Here is a 21,500-nt window from a genome sequence, read left to right as displayed (position 1 = left end):
AAATAGGTGAACACATTACCTCCGTCCAGCTTCATTGACTGAGGTAATAGAATACGTCATGTAATTGGAGGAATTAATGGCTCTTGTATTAGCCCTTGCACTTCAAGAGATCTCTCCCGACATGAGTATAATCCGACAGAAACAAGATTATCATGAAAAAGAAACCAGCAATCGTTTCGGAGAGGATAAGTTTGTTAACTGACGTTTGCTGTTTTACAGTGCATCCCTGAACAGTTTACTTCATAATACTGAGAATTTAAAGTTTCTTGAGAGTTGTAGGTAAAAGAAGTACATAATGAGCTTGGTGTCCATGGTTGAAAAAGACGCCATGGTAGTGAGGATATTACAAGTCCATAAATGTAGTGGTGAAGACAGTAACAAGAATGAACATAGAAGGGGCAGTCCTCCAGCGGTGATTAGAGCCCACTTGAATGTAGTGGTAAGTGCTAAGTCGGTAACAGGAATGAGGTAGAACGACTCCAGTGCACATACCGAAGGGTGCAAAAGCTACAACAAAGTAGTGGTAAGTGTAGGGAGTTGAAGGAAAAATGATGGCGGTAGTAAGAGTAAAATAGATATAAGAAACTCCATCGTAGCCAGGGTTTAAAATTTCACGATAGTAGTGGCAGGTGCAAAGTGATAAGAAAAATAAGATGTAAATGATTGTTGGTGAAGTGGATGGGTGATTAGCGCTTTCATTCCGATTTTTTTTTTTAGCTACCCTTGTTACCTTCCCAAGACTACATTCAGCTAAAGGAGAGGCATCAGTTAAGAAGGGGTTAATGGAGTATGTTTCGATCCCCGTCACTACAGATAGTCTACCCAAAATGTACTGAAATCGTCTGGAGCCCACAAGAGTTAATTAAAATGAGCTTCACCGGACTGGAGGGGTAAAACAGTATACGTTAGTGTGGAAGTAAAGTAGTGGTGGTAACGAGAATAGAATATAAAGAGGTGTCATCGTGGTGAGTGACTTTCATGAAGGTAAATGGAAAATTGGTAGGGATAATAAACAGAAAAGTAAAGCCGTGTTAGTGTCGAGTCGGGGCGATGTATGGTTAACCTTGGCCCTGTCCCTGGCTCTCGGACCGCCATTCTTCTCATCCACTTCACCCTTTACGCTGGCTTTCTGACCCTTCTTGGTTTTTCTCGTCTGTTGTTTTGCGTCATTCCTTGCTCTACTTTTTTTTCCTCACTTTTGCTTCGCTCTTTCTTACTGTTTTATATACCTCCAATGATTATTTTTTTCCCCTTTACCTTCTTAGCTTTTCGCCATTCTTGTACCTCCTTAATTTCTCACCATTTTTTTTGTTTCGTCATGCTTCATTCCTCTCTTCCTACACCTTTCACCTTTTCTTCTTCACCTAAACCACGTCTGTTGTGCTTTGATTATGATTATTTTCACTCCCCTCATATCTTACTCTCGCTTTATTTCTCCGTGCTTTTTTTTTTTTTTTTTTTAAATTTCACCGTTTTTTTTTTTTCTTTTCCTCTTCTTGTCTCTTCGCTCTTGTATCTTTCTTTTTCTGTGCCCTTTCTTTTTCTTGGTCTTTCATAGCTCTTGGCTTTTCTCCCTTTTGCTTTTCCTACCATCTTTTAATTTTCACTTTGTCTTCTTTGTATATATTATTTTTATATTACTCCTTCGGATGCCCTGGTCAGTTTCTCTCTCCTTTTCTCTTGCTTTCTTTCTTCATTTTGGCCTTGTTTTTTTAATCACGGACCTTTATTATTCTCAGCTTCCTCTGCTTTTATATTTTATTACCTGCTTTCTTCCTCTTTTTATCTCAGCCTCTTTTTTTTTTTTTTTTTCCCCTTTACCTGACCTCTTTTCTTGACGCAACCTCCTCTCTTTCGTCACTTAGCCTCTCATGTTTCTTCATCTTGCCTCGCCTCATTCTTCCTCGTTTTGCCTACACTGTCTTCGCATTCCCCTTCATTATTTTTGTTCTTATTTTTTTCACCTATTTTTTTTCCTCCTCTGTTTTCTTCCTTCTTTCTTCACCCTACCCCTGTCTCTTGTTCTGGGCCTGTCATTGTTCTGCTCATCTTCAAGTTTTGTACTCGGTTTATTCCTTGGTATTATTTTAATTTTATTTTTTACCGATATTTTTTTTTTTATCTTTGCCTTTTCATCTTTTTCCTTAACTTTTCTCGCGTCTTTCTTTACCTTGTCTTTTTTTTTTTTTTTCCGCTGTTTGTTTTCCTCATCCTTAGTATTATCCTCAATCCATTGTTTTTCATCTTTTCGAATTTGTTCTTCACTTAATTTTTCCTTCTTGCGCTCCATTCCTTCCTTCCTTCCTTCCTTCCTTCCTTCATTCCTTCCTTCCTTCATTCCTTCCTTCCTTCCTTCCTTCCTTCCTTCCTTCCTTCATTCCTTCCTTCCTTCCTTCCTTCCTTCCTCCCTCCCTCCCTCCCTCCCTCCCTCCCTCCCTCCCTCCCTTCCTTCCTTCCTTCCTTCCTTCCTTCCTTCCTCCCTTCTTTCTTAACCTCCACCATTGTTTTTGCTTTGGGGAGATAATCACTATCCTTATATTTTTACACTCAAGTGCTTGCTTTGTTCATTCCCCTAAATCTTTGCTCTTTTATCATCCTTTTTCTTCTTCCTCTTCTTCATGTCTTCGTGTATCCCCTTCCATGCCAAACATCCTCTCCCATCGCCTTTTTCGTCTTTACTTTTTCTCCTTTCACGTCGCCTCCATCTCTTCCTCACTTCTTTTTCTCTTTCTTCATCTTTCTTCGCCGGTTTTCACTTAGTCCCTTATTACATCATCATCTCATCATCCTCATTTTCGTTTTACTTCCTTCCTTACTTCCTCCCTTCCTTTCGTGCCTCCCTCCTGTCTTCCTTCCTTCCTACCTTCCTTGCTTCCTCCCTATCTTCCTTCCTACCTTCCTTCCTTCCTTCCTTATTTCCTTCCTTCTTTGCTACCTTCCTTTCTTTCTTCATTCATTCATTCATTCATTCATTTGTTCACTAATTCATTCTTTTCTTCACGTTGTTCCCTGCAGTCTTTCCTGTCCATTCCGTCTTTAGTTTGTTATTCACCCACCCATTCCTTTCTTCACATCCTTAGCACTGTATGTGATTTTCCTTTCATCTTTACATTTTTTTTTTTCCTGTATTGATGCACCTCGTCTCCTTTCTTTCTTTTTTCTCTCAGTTTCGTTTTTTTTTTCCTTCCCTTTGTCGCGTCTTCTCTTTCTGTTCTGCTCTGTTTCCTTTGTTTTTCATTTTTTTCCCTTTTCTGTCTCTTCTGTTCTTGCCTCAGCCCTCTCTCTCTCTCTCTCTCTCTCTCTCTCTCTCTCTCATTGCCCAATTGGCTTCTCTCTTCTCGATAATAACAGTAATTTTTCTCCATTTCTTTTTATCCTCCCTCCATAACCTCTCTTCTCTCGTTTTCTTTCTTCACTTTCGCATCCCTCTTTCCTAATGTCCTCTTGAGTATTTTTCTCTTCATCTTTCTCACTGGTACTCCTTGTCAGTTGTTTCCCCTTCATGGTTTCCTTTAGCCATTTTCTTTTACTGATTCGCTTTTTTTTTTCTTTTTTTTTTTTCCGTCCCTCTTGTCTTCTTTCACCCTTTTCTTTCTCTTCCTTTCTCTTTCATCCATTTTTTTTATCAATCCTGTCGTCCATCACATCAGTTCTCATTATCGTTTTCTATCTCCGCTCAATCCTCCTTTTCCTCCCACTTATTCTCTCACACTATCTGCCATTCTCTCTTCCTCGGCTTATCGCTTCTCCTCATTAACTCCATTTTTTATTATTTTCTCACTTTTCTTTCAATATCACCCGTTTCTCTCTTCGCTCATTGTCTCTGCCTCTTCTGTTCATACGGTATGTTTCCTGCCCCTCTGATTTCCGCCCTATTTTTGTTGTTTATTTATTTCCGTTTCCCCATTCCTTATTCTTTCCTGCCTCTTCCCATTCTCGTTCTTTCTCCTTCATTTTCTTTATTACTTTGTCGTCCACAAATAATTCCTTCTTCTACTCCTTGTCTCTTTCCTTTTCATTTTTCTTTATTTTTATCCTTTTCCTCATTATTTTCCTTCACATTTAAATTCTTTTTCCTCATTTCATTTTCCGTCACTCTTTACTCCCTTCACATTCACCTCCCCTCTCCGTTTCTACATATACTCATTATTTCCCCTAGCTCCCTTTTCTGTGTACCTCCCTCCATTTCCCCTCTACTCCTCCCACCCAGACCCTTAATCCCTGTTGAGGCACTGAAGCGAACGTATGGAAAGCTAAATGAACTCTGTATTGTGAATGTCAAAGTTATTTCGTAGTAAAATTGGGATCTTCGTCTTCCACATTATTACTACGAACACATTTGTCTGCTTTAGTTCTGTTGCCTGTAGATTTATTTATATTTTATTTTGTCTTTAACTCTTTGCTTCCCGTTATTCGTCAGCTTAATAGAAATTTACTTTGCCTTTTCTGTGCCACCATTAAATGATATTTTTTTCAGTCCTTTTTCGCTCTTCCTCTTTTTCTGCATAATACGAAGTATTAACCCCTCTCATTCCATCCACCTCCATTCATTGTGTTCAGTCTTTCTTCATATCCCATCTCTTTCTCTCTCTCTACCCTTTCCTCTCCCGTGCACGCATTCTCACTCCTCACATTTCCTATTTCGTTCTGCATTTTTCTTTCCCTTTCCCCCTCACCCCATCCTACTTAATCCCTTGACCATCACTGAGTCCATAAAGTGAACCTGTGTAAGGTCAAGTGGATACTTAAGTGAAATTTATTTCATGGTAGAGTTGGGGATTCTCTTTAAGTTTGCTTTAGAAATGAGCTTACTTTTTTACCATGCTTTCTGAAAGGTTTTTGCTTTTTAACTGCTTCCTTCATATAATTATTTTTTTGTGCTTTTAGTGTTTTTCTTTTATTCTTGCATTTGGTTTTAAAAATTTCAGTGGCTTTTTCCATTCCCCGCTCGCAGTAAGTTTCGCGTTTTATTCTCTTTCCCTCCTACTCTCTCTCCTCATTGCTCTCGCGTCCTCTCCCTTTCTCGCATTCCCTGGCCCTCACCTCTTTCCTCGTATTTCCTCCCTTTCCTTCATTTTTTTCTCTCTCTCACTCCCCCAGTCTTTTCTCCCTCTCCCCTCTCCCTGTTCACCCAGTCCCCATGCCCTCCCAGATACGGTAAAGTGAACGTATGGAAGGCTGTTGGAAACGTGTGTCAGAGGAAGTTCCTGATAAAAGTAAGCAGCTTTTTAATCCAATTTATATCTTGCGCAAACGTATGGGAAAAAAATGTAATGTATTTCCTCTGTGTAATATACTCTTTATCTTCCCCGTAGTTCCTAAAAAGTACTTTAGTTCTCCTGTTTTTCTCTATGTATTTATGACTTGTTTTGCGTCCAAAGCTTTTCATTTTCTAGGTAGTCATTTTGCTTTCTTTAATTCTCTTCCTAATTCCCTATTTCAAAATTCTGTTTCTTATGAATGCTGGAATGTTTTTTAATTCCTCCTTTTTCTAAATATTCCTGTTTGATTTCAAAAATTTCCATGATGTACTCAAGGTACTATATTTTTATGTAACTTCCCTTCCAAAAGCTTTTATAACAAACTTCCTTTTGGGTCTGAAATATTAGATGGCTGTTCCTCTGGGTATAGAATTGTAAACTTTTTCATTTCCAGTACTTTCTGTTTTCTAGGTAGTGGTATTTTCCTCTCTCTTTTATTAATTTTTTTGGGGGAGGGGGGGAGTCCTGGCCTTCTGGAAAGTGAGATGTTTTGCCCTGCCCTAGGATTTAGAAATTTGTCCTATATCCTTTTATTTTTATTTTTATTTATTTATTTTTTTTTTTTACTACGGTCTCTAATGTTTTGTTTCTATTAAGTTTCCCATGTTTTTTGATAATTGCTACATCATACTCCCAGGCCTTTGATGGTCTGTTGGTATTCCTTGGTTTCTGTGATACCCACTTAATTTTTTTCTTTGTCTCCAGCTCTTCCCATATTCCGTAGTTTCTTATGATGTAATTGCTCAGCCATCTGAATATTTCCTGGCTTCACTGGTTTTAAAATTTACAGCATTCTTACCTCATTTCCAGGTATTCTTGGTATTCCTGTAATATTTCCCCGAATTTTATAAATTTTGATTTTTTAGAAGTCCTTGAAATATGTGCCCTACCAACCCCCTCCCCCCCTCGCAATGTTGACTAGGGTTGATACTGTACATATTATCGAGGAATGTTGTTGATTTTTCTTATGCAGGTTGGAGTTACGACATGTACAAGTGCTCGTTATTAACCCTTCAGTATACCTGGAAAAGTGTTTAGTAATCGTAGTATACACATGAGTACACTCTACGTAGCAGTATATGTCTGTAAGAAAAGAAGATGATTAACCAATTAATGAGGACTGTTGTTACTAGGAGTTAGGAGTCCTTATTAATTGCTAACACACACACACACACACACACACACACACACACACACACACACACACACACACACACACACACACACATCATCCTCTTTCACAGGTTCCAAGGCATTACTTAAATCAGTCACACCCAAATTTCTCTGGGGGGGGAGGGGGTTGACGCTTAAACGGTTAATTAACTCGTACTAAAGGTGAAAGAGACCAGGTAATTGGTGGCACGTCTGCTGAGGGGTTAGAGTGGGCAGGAGGGGGTATTGATGTAGCCTCTTACCCTTTGAAGCTTAGTGATGGATTGTTTATGTTATTCTGGCTAGCTCTTGGGCGATTTGATTCACCTTTAGACTTTTACAGCTGGCGGGGTTACCTTCATTATCCTCTTCACTGCTAAGGGCTGGCCAAGTAAAATAATAATTAAAAAGGTCTTTTGATAGGAAAAAAAAAATGTATGAAGAGAAGAATGTTTTGATACTGAGGGAATTGTATTTGGTGATTTTTTCTTTTATAATCTGTCTCCCCCAGATAATTATAGTTAGTTAAAGGGAGAACTTAGGTATTGTGGTTTAAAAACATTGTTAATAAGTTGTGGACAATGACGTTTTTATTTTGTTTTTGCTGCTGCCAGACAATTTCACTTAGGAGAAGGAGACATCCTGTGGTGAAGGGGTTAATAGACTGGACGTGTATTGGTAGTTGGTTGCCAGTTTTGGGGGGTCAATCTTCTGTTTGCTTGAAGTGTTGATTGGTAGTGGTGTTTTAGGCCCATTGTTTGTTTTTATTTGTAATCTATCTATCTATCTGTCTGTATTTATCTATCTATTTATCTATCTATACACACACACACACACACACACACACACATATATATACAGTATATATATATGTGTGTGTGTGTGTATAATCATCACACACACACACACACACTATTGTCTGAGTTAATACCAGAGCAGTATTAATGATTTGGTGCAGACTGCCACTCAGGAACATTCTGTTCCGGGTGATTTATTAGCTGCTGTCACTCACACTCTCACTCACCAGCAGTGCAACGAACTCATTAACATGTATATTGCAAAAAAGACTTTTCCTAAGTTGAATAAAATCGCGTGGAGTTGACGAAACGTAATTTAGACTTGAGGGGGTGATGGAATGGAGATTGCTTTTTACGTCTCCAGCGCGAGTAGGCCTACTTTTCCAGGTTGAGTAAAGTCGCCTGTACAAAAAGTGGCAATAAAAGACGTCCGTGTATTGAAAAGGTTAATGAAGCATGGATGACAGTTTAATATCACACACACACATCATACCTAACACACCCACCCTCAAAACCACTTAGATGAAATATTGTAAAACCTCGTCATGCAGTGAATTATTTTAGAACTCGCAGCTCAAGCTCCCATCACCTTATTTCATCCTCACAAGCGAATTATTGTGCTTGGTTGGAAAATATTTCACTCCACCACCAGAGCTACATGGATGAAAAATTCACTCACCGTTCATTGAGCTGCTTTGTCGCGCTGCAGCCTCCATACACCTCTTTCATCTAGAGCCAGGTTGAATGATTTTCAGAAATTTATTGCTATTTATCTGTCTACCTTTCTATAGCCAGACGTCTCAATCCCGCAAGTCGTGGTCAGAAACAAACCGCCTCCATGTCGCCCTGTCCCCTGCCGTCACACCATCCTCCACCCAACTCACACCTCCCTCTCTCATACTCGTATACCTCTCCATTCCATCCCTCCATCTCATCCTCGGTCTCCCCCTCCCCCCCCTCCACCCCATTCACATACACTGTTCTCCTTGTCACTCACTCTCCTTCCTCCACATGGCCAAACCACCTCAACATGTTCCTCCTAACGCTTTCTGTCACACCCACATTACACAACACAACAGGAATATTAGATCACAGTCCAGTTAAAACGGAGGTAATAGTGCAAACGCTCGCCATCCAGTGAATTGTTTTGTATGTCCCTGTACGAGCTCATGTTCATGTTTTTCATCCTTAACAAGCAGATCAGTATGAAGGGTTGCAAAATTTCATATACATATTTATCAGAACTACATAAATGAAAGATTGCCAACTTTCACCTTTCAGTGAGTAGTGCTTGATGTCACAGTGCAAAGTGTCATTCACGTGTTTTAACTGAATTAAGTGCGAATGATTCCAAAGTTTTACCACAGGATCACGAAATCACGCAGCATAAGTAAATGCCGCTGTTAATATTGCAGATCTTTGCAGTCCCTGGAGTTGCAGATATTACCATGCAAGCTCGTACCTGCCTCATTCACCCCAGAGAGCAGGGTATTTTGACTGGCTGCAAAAATGTGCACGTTACTATCACAAAAGCTCGGATGGCATTGCTGACTTCCACATGCTGTGAGCTTGTGTAGACGCCGCATGGCAAGCTTTCAGCCTTCTTCATTCACCTACGATTAAAACTGTGTCTGGCTACGAAATTTCACACGCCATATTTTAGAATTCAGTGGATGACTGATTGCGGAGATCCACCATGTATGATTTAAATTATTTTATTTTATTTTTTTTTTCACATACGACCGAATGAAGAGTATATGAACTCAGAATTAAAGCACCCCCAGAATGCCAGATCATTCACTGATAGAGATGAAATGATGATGGATTATAAATTTTCACTAGGTTCAAGTAACTGGTTAAGTGACACATTGCAAACTCTCACAGTGCAAGCTGTCATGCACCTCTTTTACCTGTTTAGTCTGATTGATGTCGTCGTGTCAGTTACGACCAGAATACCAACCAGCCCACCATCAGACCTCTAATTATGGCTTATGGCACACTTCCACCATCAAGTAACCTGCAGTATTTTGGATGTTACATTGCAAGCTTCCATTCACATCCTTACTCAATACTACTACTGTGATGTTTTCAATATAGTATAAATCTGTTGAGGATGATAGCACTTGTCTCTCCTCTTCATTTCTCAGATATAACTTTTTTGTTTTTCTTCCTTTTTTTCTTTTCATTTTATTAATTATGTTCTTTATTCGTTCTCTTCTGTTTTGGATGACTCTGGGTTTCGTTTGAGATATACTTTTATATCAAAGTATTACGTCACTTCCTCTTACACACACACACACACACACACACACACACACACACACACGAGAGAGAGAGAGAGAGAGAGAGAGAGAGAGAGAGAGAGAGAGGAGAGAGAGAGAGAGCTCATTCTTCCCATTCTGGTTCTATAGCATCGATCAAGGGGACTGCCATTCATCACACTGACATTCACCCCAGCCATTACGACAATAGTGGCCAGTAAGAAAGTGTCACAGGAGTTCTCTTTGTGGGGCTTCCATATCGACTAATGCATACTAAGAATAGCCTGGTGGCCCCTGCATTGTGATGTAAATATTAGTATGTTATTCTCACTAACACCATAATAATTTGTTTGACTTTATAGCGGCCCCTCGGACTGTAATGTCAGGAAGCAGTGTACACCCCTTCCATGTCTTGAGGAAGTACTTCAGGTTAAGAATGACCTCAGGAGAAAGGGTTGGAATCTTAATGACCATAGATAAAGAAAATGGCAAATAGGTTACGGTGTTTGATGTCTCCTCTGTCTGTATGAATATTTCCTCAAGCCTATGATCTCCAGTCTTTCAAACGTGTGTCCAGGCACCTCGAAATGAGAGGTTTTTGATTTTGGCTTTGTTAACTTGTTTTTGTTTTTTCATGAAGGGAACGATCTTGCGGGCTTCTATCCCATGGTTCCCTCTTCCTTGCATAAAAAAAAAAAAAATCAGTGCCAAGATTACACACACACACACACACACACACACACACACACACACACACACACACACACACACACACACACACACACACACACACACACACACACACACACACACACACACACACACACACACACACACACACACACACACACACACACACACACACACACACACAGACTCACTACAGTTAAAGAGTAAAGCCAACCTACATTTGCCCCGCCATTAAAAAAAAAAAAATCACAATCTTCCGGTAAGAGCAAAATTAGCAGTAAGTGACATCATTGTACAGAAGGGAATTAGTTAGAAATCGTGGGCGAAAATTGGACTCTATTGTTGTAATGTTGTATCTCTCTCTCTCTCTCTCTCTCTCTCTCTCTCTCTCTCGGAAGCGTCAGTTTTAGAGGCACTAGAGCCTTTTAGTGGCGAGTGCTACCGTGATTGCGTGGGTACATTTGCTCAGCTGTGATTGCAATGTCGCCGCGGGGGTCGTAACGATGGAGGGTGGATGGGGAAGGGGTGATTGTTGGAGTGTGTTGTTATTTTGGGGAGAGAGACGAATTTTTTGGCTTTCGTCCGTGAATGGATACTTTTTTTTGTTTTTTTAATAGGTGCTTTATTTCTGTCGTCTTTTAGTGTGGTTTATTTATTTATTTTATAAGTTGTTGACGATTATTGGGAACGTGATAGGAAGGGCCATTTTTTTTGTTTATTGCAGTATTATTTCGAAGTAAGTGTGTGTGTGTGTGTGTGTGTGTGTGTGTGTGTGTGTGTGTTTAGGAAATATGGCGTTCTTTTAGATTTTGCTCCTCATTTTTATTCATCTTTAATACATATTAGTAAAAATTGGTAAATATTTTGTCTCCTCCCCATTTACAGACAAAGTGGCTGTAATTAAGATCCGTTCTCAGTGGCTTTATGACTCCTTTGCTGCCCAGAGGCGACAGTGAAGTTATACTACATTTCTTTGCTTCTCGTTAAGTATCATTGTTGAGTTGTTGACTGTTAAAGACAAAATAGGATGTTTAGATTATATCACTTCGATGACTAATGCTGATAATCTAACCGTATAGTTTAAAAGCTATAAGGAAAAATATTTCCGATATAATGTCTAAATTGTATAGCAATTATACTGCTGGGTTACATACATACTGTACATATGTTGGTAGGTATAATTGGTTGTTGTAATTGAGAGGAATATTTTTTTGTTGTTATGGTCGATTAAGTCGCATCCAGTTGAGTCCAAATTACTGGGTATGATTGGTTTCAGTTACAGTTGATTTTAATCTGCTGCAGAGCCAGGGGGATCCCGTGATCACTCACTATTCGTCGACGGCCCCGGGATTCTATTGTATCCGTAGCTATCATATATTTCTCTTGTAAGACTGTGTATTTCTCCTTTCAGGTGATTGACGGAGTTATGGTGACGTTGATACGTTTTATTTAATGTCATGTGTAATTCAGTTTTGAAAAATCCTTGACTGAAGAAGTTTCTTGTGATCTGTTGGGTTCTTGTAATAAAATTTTCCAAATTTGTATCTGCCTGTGCAACCTCCCCCCCCCACACACACACGCATGCATGCACGCACGCACGCAAGCAAGCAAGCAAGCAAGCGCGCACACACACACACACACACACACACACACACACACACACACACACACACACACACACACACACACACACACACACACACACACACACACACACACACACACACATCTATTTAGAGCCGGACGCCATAATTTCATAAGGGGTGACTGTTTGCTTTTGAGTTATTTTTTACGGGGAGGGGTACTAACCCTTCGCCAACCCACATGTGGACAGGTAGGAAAGACATAAGGGTTTATGCATGTATGTATGAATGTATGTATCCACATCAAGAGATGATTCGAAGCTGCAAATTTTGTTTTGTGGCAGTAACATTAAAATAATGATATTAAAAATGTTAAAGAGAATGTGTTTCCAGCTAAGGGGCCTTGTCAGGTGAAAATAGATCATGTGGTTGAACCAGGATAAAAAATATATATATATATATATATATATATATCGTTTTGGAAAGATTATCGGAGACTGTTTTAAACCCCTGCTCTAATAGGCGTCTTTCTCAGGCTAAATAAAATCATGTGGTGGAAGCAAGTGACAGTGGAGAAAGGTGTTACTGGACAGGGTGGAATAATGTAAAGATGCTTCATTTCACTACAAAAGAGCTTACTTACACTTTACAAAAATTCCGTAGCGCAAGAGACAATGCAGTATTTAAGGTATTATTATTAAGGGGTATATGAAGCACACACAGTCATTACTAAGGGTTTCTGCCGCTGTGAACGAAATATAGTCAGAGAGAGAGAGAGAGAGAAGCTGTCATCATACTGCACGGGTTGAAAAAAGCGATATGCATATTATTTCGCGTTTATCGAATTCCACCGATACTCTCTCTACCTTTTCTCAGTGCAGCCTTCAGGAGTTAACGAGAAGGCTTTGCTGGCAGCCATGTTTACTGAGCTGACCTATGTATATATAAGGCTGCTTGAGAGAGAAAGAGAGAGAGAGAGAGAGAGAGAGAGAGAGAGAGAGAGAGAGAGACCTGCATGCATGTACGATTAGCATATGTCCATGTGTCTATACTGTATGAGTTTGTGTGTGTGTGTGGTTTTATTCATTCTGTATATGTAAATTATGCAGGCATCTGGTTTGTGTGTGTATTTTCCTTGTATATACCCGTGTGTTAAACGTGTGTGTGTGTGTGTGTGTGTGTGTGTGTGTGTGTGTGTAAGTGCATAATGGAAGTGCCGCATCGTCGCTTTATAAGAAAAGTTAAGAGCGGTCTTCATGATGCATTGTTTGGTACACACACACACACACACACACACACACACACACACACACACACACACACACACACACACAAAGAGAGAGAGAAAGAGAGAGAGACAGTGTGGAAAAACAGCTTTTATAACATAAGTGACAACAACAATAATAATGATAATAATAAAAAAAAAAATAATAATAATAATAATAATAGTAATAATAATAATAATAATTATAATAATATGATAATAATAATAATAATAATAATAATATTTTTCTCTCTTGTCCACAGGTAAGGAGAGGCAGGGTGTAGGAACTCCTCAGCAGGTAAAACAGAGCACCTCTAGATTTCACTATACATTAAGTAGTGTATTGTAACCGGGGTGGGGGTGATGGGGAGCAGGGGATGTTGGGAAAGGAGGATATGGTGAAATAGAGATAGAGGAGTGAAATGGGAATGGGGAATGGATGACCTGAAAAGAGGAGGGAAAGGGATTGGGAGTGAGTTGAGAAATAGAGAAGCAAAATGGATAAGAGGAAGGTACTGGGGATAGGAGGGGGAAGGACGGAGGGTGGAGTGAAGAGGAGGAAGGACAAAAGATGACAGAGGAACGGAAAAAAGAAAGAAAAGAAGAGATGGAGAGTAGGGTGAGTGTGGGAGGAGGAAAAAGAGTGACATAATTAGTTAATGGGAATGATGTGACGGGTAGGAACAACAGAAGGAAAAGGAAATTACGCTGACGGGAAGGAGGACGGGGCTGAACGGTAAGGGTGGAATGGAAGTTGTGACAAGAGGATTAGGAATAGGGATGACGGGAGGAAACGGGGGATAAGGTAAGAGGGGCAGGGACTGAAGTTGGGGCTGGATCGGGAGGACGTAGACAAGGTGGCTAGAGAAATAAAGAAAAGAAGCTGTGAGGGGAAGGAGAATGAAGGGATGAGAATAAGATGGGGTCGATAAGGCAAGGTTGTGGAAGGCGGTGGTGACTACAGGAAGAGAATGAGGTGGGAGGGGATGGAACGGGGGGTGGAGGATCAGTAGGAGTAAGTGTGACATTGGAAGGAGAAGAAAGGGATATGAGGAAGAGGGGTGAGACAAGGAAAGGAAGAGAAGATGGCAAGGGCATGAAAAGTGTTCGCTCCTGTCTTTGCTCCAGTCAGCTCCACCCTTCACCACCACCAGAAATAACTTTACATCTGAAGAAACAGTCGTATAATGCTGGGAAACTTAAGTTAGGGTGGGGGGGCCGAAGCATTTGCCATTAACCGCTTCAGCCAGAGGACGTGTTTTTCGTCTTATTCTTGTTGTTATAAGACAGTTTTATTCAACTGAGCGACCTGGTAGTGAAGATGGTAGTGAAGGCTATATCGAACCCATTTAGTTCAGAGAGTTACTTTTATGCACACTTTTTTCCGTGTGCCAGAAAATCATTTACTACTATGAGTGGTGACCATATAACCAGATGACGCCTGATGGTCTGGTGAGCTAAGATGCCTCAGCTGTACAGTGATCGTAAGGATTTACATCTGTGGGCGGGAGGGGTTTTGTTGCTTAGATGCTGCCGCTCAGAGCTGGGAGAGAGAGAGAGAGAGAGAGAGAGAGAGAGAGAGAATGCACTGAATACAGACGAGTCCTAATAGTGAAGATTACACTGTGTGGTTTGTATATAAGTATTTGTGTGTGTGTGTTTGTAAGAGAGAGAGAGAGAGAGAGAGAGAGAGAATGTAATATACTGAGGAGTCCTAATAGTGAACATTGCAAAGTGGATGTTTTGTGTAAGTATGAGAGAGAGAGAGAGAGAGAGAGAGAGAGAGAGAGAGAGAGAGAGAGAGAGAGAGGGAACATGCAGATGAGACCTAATGGTGACCATTACAAAGTATGTATTCATATATAAGTACGAGAGGGTGTTAGCCATGTCTGGTGAGATGTTTAGCCAGACCTAAACAGCAGACGTCGTAGTGACTCATTGTTAATTCACACACTACCTCCGATGGTCATTCAGTCTTCTATGATTTTATATTGTTTAATCCTCTGCATTATGGCCAGTCACACGAGAATTATTTTTAGAAGTATATATTTTTCCTGGCAGTTTGCCCTGAAAAATGAAATCCACAATCAATGTCACACGAATAGTTCGGCTTGTTTCTTGGAGCTTGAAAAAAATTAGTAAACGCCATTAACGGGTATATGAGACGAACGATAAACAAGCAATTTTTATTCTTATGAAAACAAGCTTAAGCTAATGCCGTTCGTGCAGTATTATATATAATATATAATTATGTTTTGAGGGGTAAACATCGCTGTAATGTTGGCTACAATGGCATTCGTGGCTGAATACAAACCATTTGTGTGGATGTATTAGCGACCTCGCACATAAGAGTATCAAATGTGTTTTTCTGTCACTTGTCCAGCAAGTGCCTGCTTTGAAGCATGATTTTAAAATCTATCACTTCAGCATACTAAATATCAGCACGCAGCGTGTTTTAGCTCAGCAGGGCTACCAAACTGAAAAGCTTTCATTCCCTTCCAAGGGAAAGAAAATTCCTTCGAAGGGAAGGATCAATTTGGGGAAGGAATTATTTTTAAAAATACGGCCGTAGGAGTCGTTTATCTCCTAAGGACTCAGCAGGAAGAATATCAGTAGTCCTCGACAGGCTGTGAAAAGTTTTATATTCATTGTTACAGAAGTTTTGAACTAAGGGTGAATTTGTAACTGATTCTGCTGTCTGCCATCTCTGTCATTGATGAGTAAGTTTCATATGAGGTGAACAGTGACATGCTCTCTTTTAAGATCCGACAACCATTATTCATGTGGTTCCATCACAGTAAAAATAGTTGTCAAAAGTTACAACGTTACGATGTTGTTTTCTTCACCCTCTGATGGGAAGTTTTTGTTTTTCTCATTATTTAAAAGGGTAGCTGTCTTTTTTTTTTTTTTATGTGAGGAAGAAGGAACCAAAGGCAATGAGCCCGCGGAAAAAAAGAAAAAAAGAGGTCAGGGAAGACTTTTTATTTATAGGTTTGCCAAAGAGATATGGGGTTGACAATGTTGAGAATGGCTGGTTTCGAGGGAGGGTTGAGCCGATAGATACCTCGCAGTCCGCCGGCTCAGACCAGGACTGCGAGGGGAACACTTTTCGTCTGATCCCTCACAGTGAACCTTCCTAGTATGGTTGCACCTGTCTAGTATCGCTTCACTGATCACTGGGATACACGAGCTTCTCCGCCACGTCAAGGCAGTGTTCCATCGGAGAAGTCCCACACCATTACCATCAATATTAATATTGTTGGTGGTAATGGTAGAGTTAGTTGTGGACTGGGTATTATCCAACCCACAACCAACCCAAACCATTATCATCAACCATAATAATATTGTTTACAGTAATGGTGTGAGATGGTTGTGGCGTGGATGTTATCCAAGCCACAACCAGACACCAAACAAACCACAACCAACAGAATCAACCAAAAAACATCTGCAGCTCTTCGAACATCTCATCCACATCCTTCAAATCACCAGCTTGCTTCACAGGGGACAAGGCACTTGTGCAACCAAAATCCACCCATCGAGCCTCATACTGTCCTGGCCGGCCGCTTACCATTACGTTATTGCCGTGGATGTCCCCGTGACTGTAGCCAGCTCTCTGAAGCTCTCCAAGCTTGGCTCGGACATCCGACTCGATGGTGGCCCTGTCGGTAGGGGAGGCACTGCTGTACCACCGGGCCAGAGTGGTTCCCTCACAGAATTCCATGACAAATACTGGCTTATCCGAACAAGCCACAAACACTCTGGGCGCCCCACCAACTCCACCCAGCTTAGCCATGACCTCTGCCTCCTTCATCACACCACGGTCCGTGTGTCCAACCTTCATACAGGCCTTCTTGCCCCTGTACTTAACCAGCATCACCTCACCTTCTACGCCGTTGCCAATCTTCTTTACCATCTTCACCTTCCTCATCACCACCTCGTACTTCTTCACTGTCAGCTTTGCCTCCCCCAGCCCCAGCCTACTCACACTCTCAGCAACGTCCTCTACAGATGTCATGTTAGTTTTGATGAGTTTGTTAAAGAGTTTAAGTTATCTGTGTTGCTGGATAAATAACACAGAAGCGCTATGGAACAAAATTTCCAAAGCACAGTAAAACTTACTGATATGGACCTTGCGATTATTGGCAAGATTATAGTGATCATGGAACATTGTCTCCTATGTTCTCATTATAGTGACACGCGTACATTGTACCAAAATGAGAGTATGGTGACAGGTGTAGGGGTGATGGGGAAGGAGGGGTGATGGGGAAGGTGGGGTGGAGGGAAAGAGGGATGGCGTGAAAGGGAGAGGGACGGAGGAGTAAGATGGAAAGGTGGGAATGGTTGACCTGGAAGGAGGATGGGATGGGATGGCTGTGGGTTGAGGGAGGGAGGAGGAAAGTGGATAACAAGAAGGTGTTTGGTTTAGGACGGGAAAGGATGGAGGGTGGGGTGATAGAGGAGGAAGGAAAAAGGATGAGGATGACAGAGGAAGGGATAAGGGATGGGGGGAAGGGATCAAGGGTGGGTGACAGAGGGAGGATGAAAAAGGATGACAGTGAAGGGATGGAGCATGGGATGAGAGGTGCAGGAGGATAAAGGATGACAGATTAAGTCAATGGGGGGTGACGTGACGGGTAGGAAACAAGAGAAGGAATAAAAAGTTACACTGACAGGAAGAAGGAGAACTCTTCTGTAGACAAAGGATGGATTCGAGTGTGACAAGAAGAAAAGGGATGACTGGGTAAGAAACGGAGGATGAGGTGAGAAAGGAAGGGACGGAGGTTAAGGTGGAGTTGGAAAGATGAAGAGAAGGTGACGGGAGGAGGAAAACGAGGAAGTTGTGAGGGGAAGGAAGAAGGGATGAGAATTAGACGGGTTCGATACAGGAAGGTTTGGGACGGTGGTGGTGACGAGGGGAAGAGTGTAGAGTGGGAGTGGTTGGGATGGGGAGGGGTGGAGGATCCGTAGCAGTAGGGGTGACACTGGAAGAAGAAGAAAGGGATATGAGGAAGTTGGGGTAGACAAGCGAAGGATGAGAAGAAGGTGACAGACATGAAAACTCTTCAGTCTTATATCACCATCTTTCCTCTAGGCCGCGCTCACCCACCACCACCACCTGAAGAAAATTTACGTCTGAGGAAACAGGCTTGTAAAGGACGCGTTTTTGGTCTTATTTTTTGTTAATACCAGACTAATTTATTCAGTTTAGTCACCTGGTAGTGAAGATGATAGTGAAGGCGATAATGAACCCATTTTAGTCCAAACAGTGCAGAGAAAATTAAGTAAAAGCAAGCCAAATGTTTCCCGCGTCCCAGGAGACCATTTGGCACTTTGGGTGGTAACTTTATAATCAGGTGACGGTTGGTGGTCTAGTGAGTTGAGAAGGATGGGGTGGAGATGGATGGGTGGTTGGAAGGAAGTGGAGGTGCAAATGGGTGTAGGGTTGACAGGGAGTGGGGTTGGAGATTGGAAGGGTGAGGTGGAGATGAATGTGGGATTGACAGGGAATGGGAATGGAGATAGGAAGGGTGGGGTGAAGATGGATGGGATGTGGGGGTTGACAGCGAATGGAGGTGGAGATAACAAGGACGGGGAGTGGAGAAAGATAAGGGGTTGATATGGAGTAGGGGTGGAGCTGGGGGTGGGGTTGACACGTAGTAGGGGTGAAAGTAGAATGGTTGGGGTTTAACTGGGGTGGAGTTGACAGAGTGGTCGGTGTTATGGGCTGACTGGATTGAGAATGGGAATGGGGTTGATAGGGTGTTGTAGTGGAGAGAGAGTTTGGTTGTAGTGGAGATGCTGGGTGGGTTGACAGGGAGTGGTTAGTAGAAGTAGAGATATGCAGGGTGTTGTGTAGATGGTTAGGGTGAGGTGAAGATGCAAGTGGGCGTGAGAAGGAGTGGTAGTGGAGATGAGCAGGGTGAAGTGGAGATGGGTAGGGTGGAATGGAGATGGACTGGGTGAAGTGAAGATGATCAAGTTGTAGTGGAGATGGGAGGGGCCTTGTGGCGGCGGGCGCGGTGTAGTGGAGATAGGCGGTGCGAAAATGAGGTATTCGAGGTGAAGTGGCAATGGGCTGGGTGTTGTGTGGATGGGAAGGGTGTAGTGGAGACAGGGAGGGTGGAGCGCATGTGGGCGGGGTGGAAAGGATATGGGTAGGCTGTAGTGGAGATGGATGTAACACGGAGATGGGCGAGGTGGGTAGAGATGGGCAGGGTGGAGTTTAGATGGATGGGATGGAGTGACGATGGTTGGTGCAGAGTGGATATTGGTGGGGTGGAGTGATGATCGGTTGGGTGCGGTGAGGATGGGCAGTGTGTAGTGGAGATGAGGGGGTAGGGTGCTGGTGGGCGTGGTGGAGTGGATATAGGTAGGTTGTAGTGGAGATGGCGGGCGTGATGTGGAGATTGACAAGGTGGAGTGGAGATACGATGAGTCGAGTGTTGATGGTTGGGATGTAGTGGACGTGAGTGAGGTGGCGTGGAGATAGTTGGGGTGGAGTGGAAATGAGTGGGGTAGAGTGGAGATGGGTTGGGTGGAGTGGAGATGGGTAGGGTGCAGTGGTGATGCGCGGGCACTAGTGGAGATGGGCTTAGTGGAATGGAGATGGAGGTTTTGTTATGAGGGCTGAGGTGGCGGTGGTGGGTTGGGTTGTCTGCATGAGGAAGATAAAGAATTAATTGTGAAGAAAAAACCTGAGGAACGAACACACACACACACACACACACACACACACACACACACACACACACACACACACACACACACACACACACACACACACACACACACACACACACACACACACACACACACACACACACACACACACACACACACACACACACACACACACACACACACACACACACACACACACACACACACACACACACACACACACACACACACACACACACACACACACACACACACACACACACACACACACACACACACACACACACACACACACACACACACACACACACACACACACACACACACACACACACACACACACACACACACACACACACACACACACACACACACACACACACACACACACACACACACACACACACACACACACACACACACACACACACACACACACACTTCCCTGCCTCCCTCACACTGATAATCCCTGTTTTCACATAATGAGAAACAAGAAGGAAAATACTTATTACTTAGTTAACGCAAAATAGACACCCACTTCCACCACGAGAATGCATGTGACAGAAAATGAGACGATGACAGAAATTCAAGTGCGAGAACTGTGAGTAGGAGAGCGAGTGAGAGATAGAGTGAAAGTGTGAGTGAGCTGGATGGTATGAAAGGGAGAGATCAAGTCAGAGTGAGTGAGGGAAAGAAAAAAGAAAATGAGTGCGTGAGATTGTGCGGAGGAGAAATTGAGTATGATTGAGAGGGAGTGAGAATATAACATCAGCAACAACAACAAGAGCTATAATAATAATAATAATAATAATAAAATTAATAATAATAGTAATGATAATAATAATAGTAATAATAATAATAATAATAATAATAATAATAATGATAATAATAATAGTAATGATAATAATAATAATAATAATAATAATAATAATAATAATTTTCCCTCTCCACAGGTAAGCTCACACAGTTTGTAGGAGCGTCCGCGAACCCCTTTGATCACTCTGCAGACGAGCAGGTAAGGTAAAGTATAGATATCTATAATTTTCATATGTTATCAGTTCGAAAGTGCATACCAGCCAGCGAAAATTTATTACTCATTCATAGGATAGCAGCGTATTGGAAGGACTTAACAGGCGATTATCAATAACTTAACACGCACGAAACGTATTAGGTATAAGGACTTAGATCCAAGTAGGGAGGGTGGGGCTGCAGCACTGTTTCACTTTGTATATAGTTTGACTGGTTGTTTACTGGGCTCACTATGTGTGATATGAGACTTTTATTTTTCCTATCTGTGCGGGCTCTAATAGGTGTTATGTCGCTGAGGTATCTAGTGGTTGAGATCGGGGGAAAGGTGGGACGGCCTCGGGGGGAAGGAGGGAGAGGTACAGAGGGTGAGTAACTTGACACCAAAGTTTGTTGTTAACTGTTTGTACGGGTCAGCCAGGGTGGAAATGCTTAATGTAGTCAAGGCGTGTTGGTAAATTGTATGTGTGTATCCTGGGATGGTTCTGCAAGTTCTGTTCTGCACTTTTACCAGCAGTTTTGTCTCTGTGTTTGTGACGGAGGATGACCAGGCCAGGCAGGTGTTAGTGAGTTTGAGTAAGATGAAGGTGTTGTATACGTTCCTCTGCCCACTTGGCGGGACATCTAGCCACTTTAATCGTCGGAGCAGGTAGTGTGTGTGTGTGTGTGTGTGTGTGTGTGTGTGTGTGTGTGTGTGTGTGTGTGTGTGTGTGTGTGTGTGTGTGTGAGAGAGAGAGAGAGAGAGAGAGAGAGATAGGTGGGGGTTGTACAGTTGTGAGGCAGTA

This window comes from Coenobita brevimanus, chromosome 71 (assembly GCF_032717465.1).
Source record: "Coenobita brevimanus isolate Jiangsu-jjx chromosome 71, ASM3271746v2, whole genome shotgun sequence".
NCBI classification, from domain to species: domain Eukaryota; kingdom Metazoa; phylum Arthropoda; class Malacostraca; order Decapoda; family Coenobitidae; genus Coenobita; species Coenobita brevimanus.
This window is presented reverse-complemented; position numbering follows the sequence as displayed.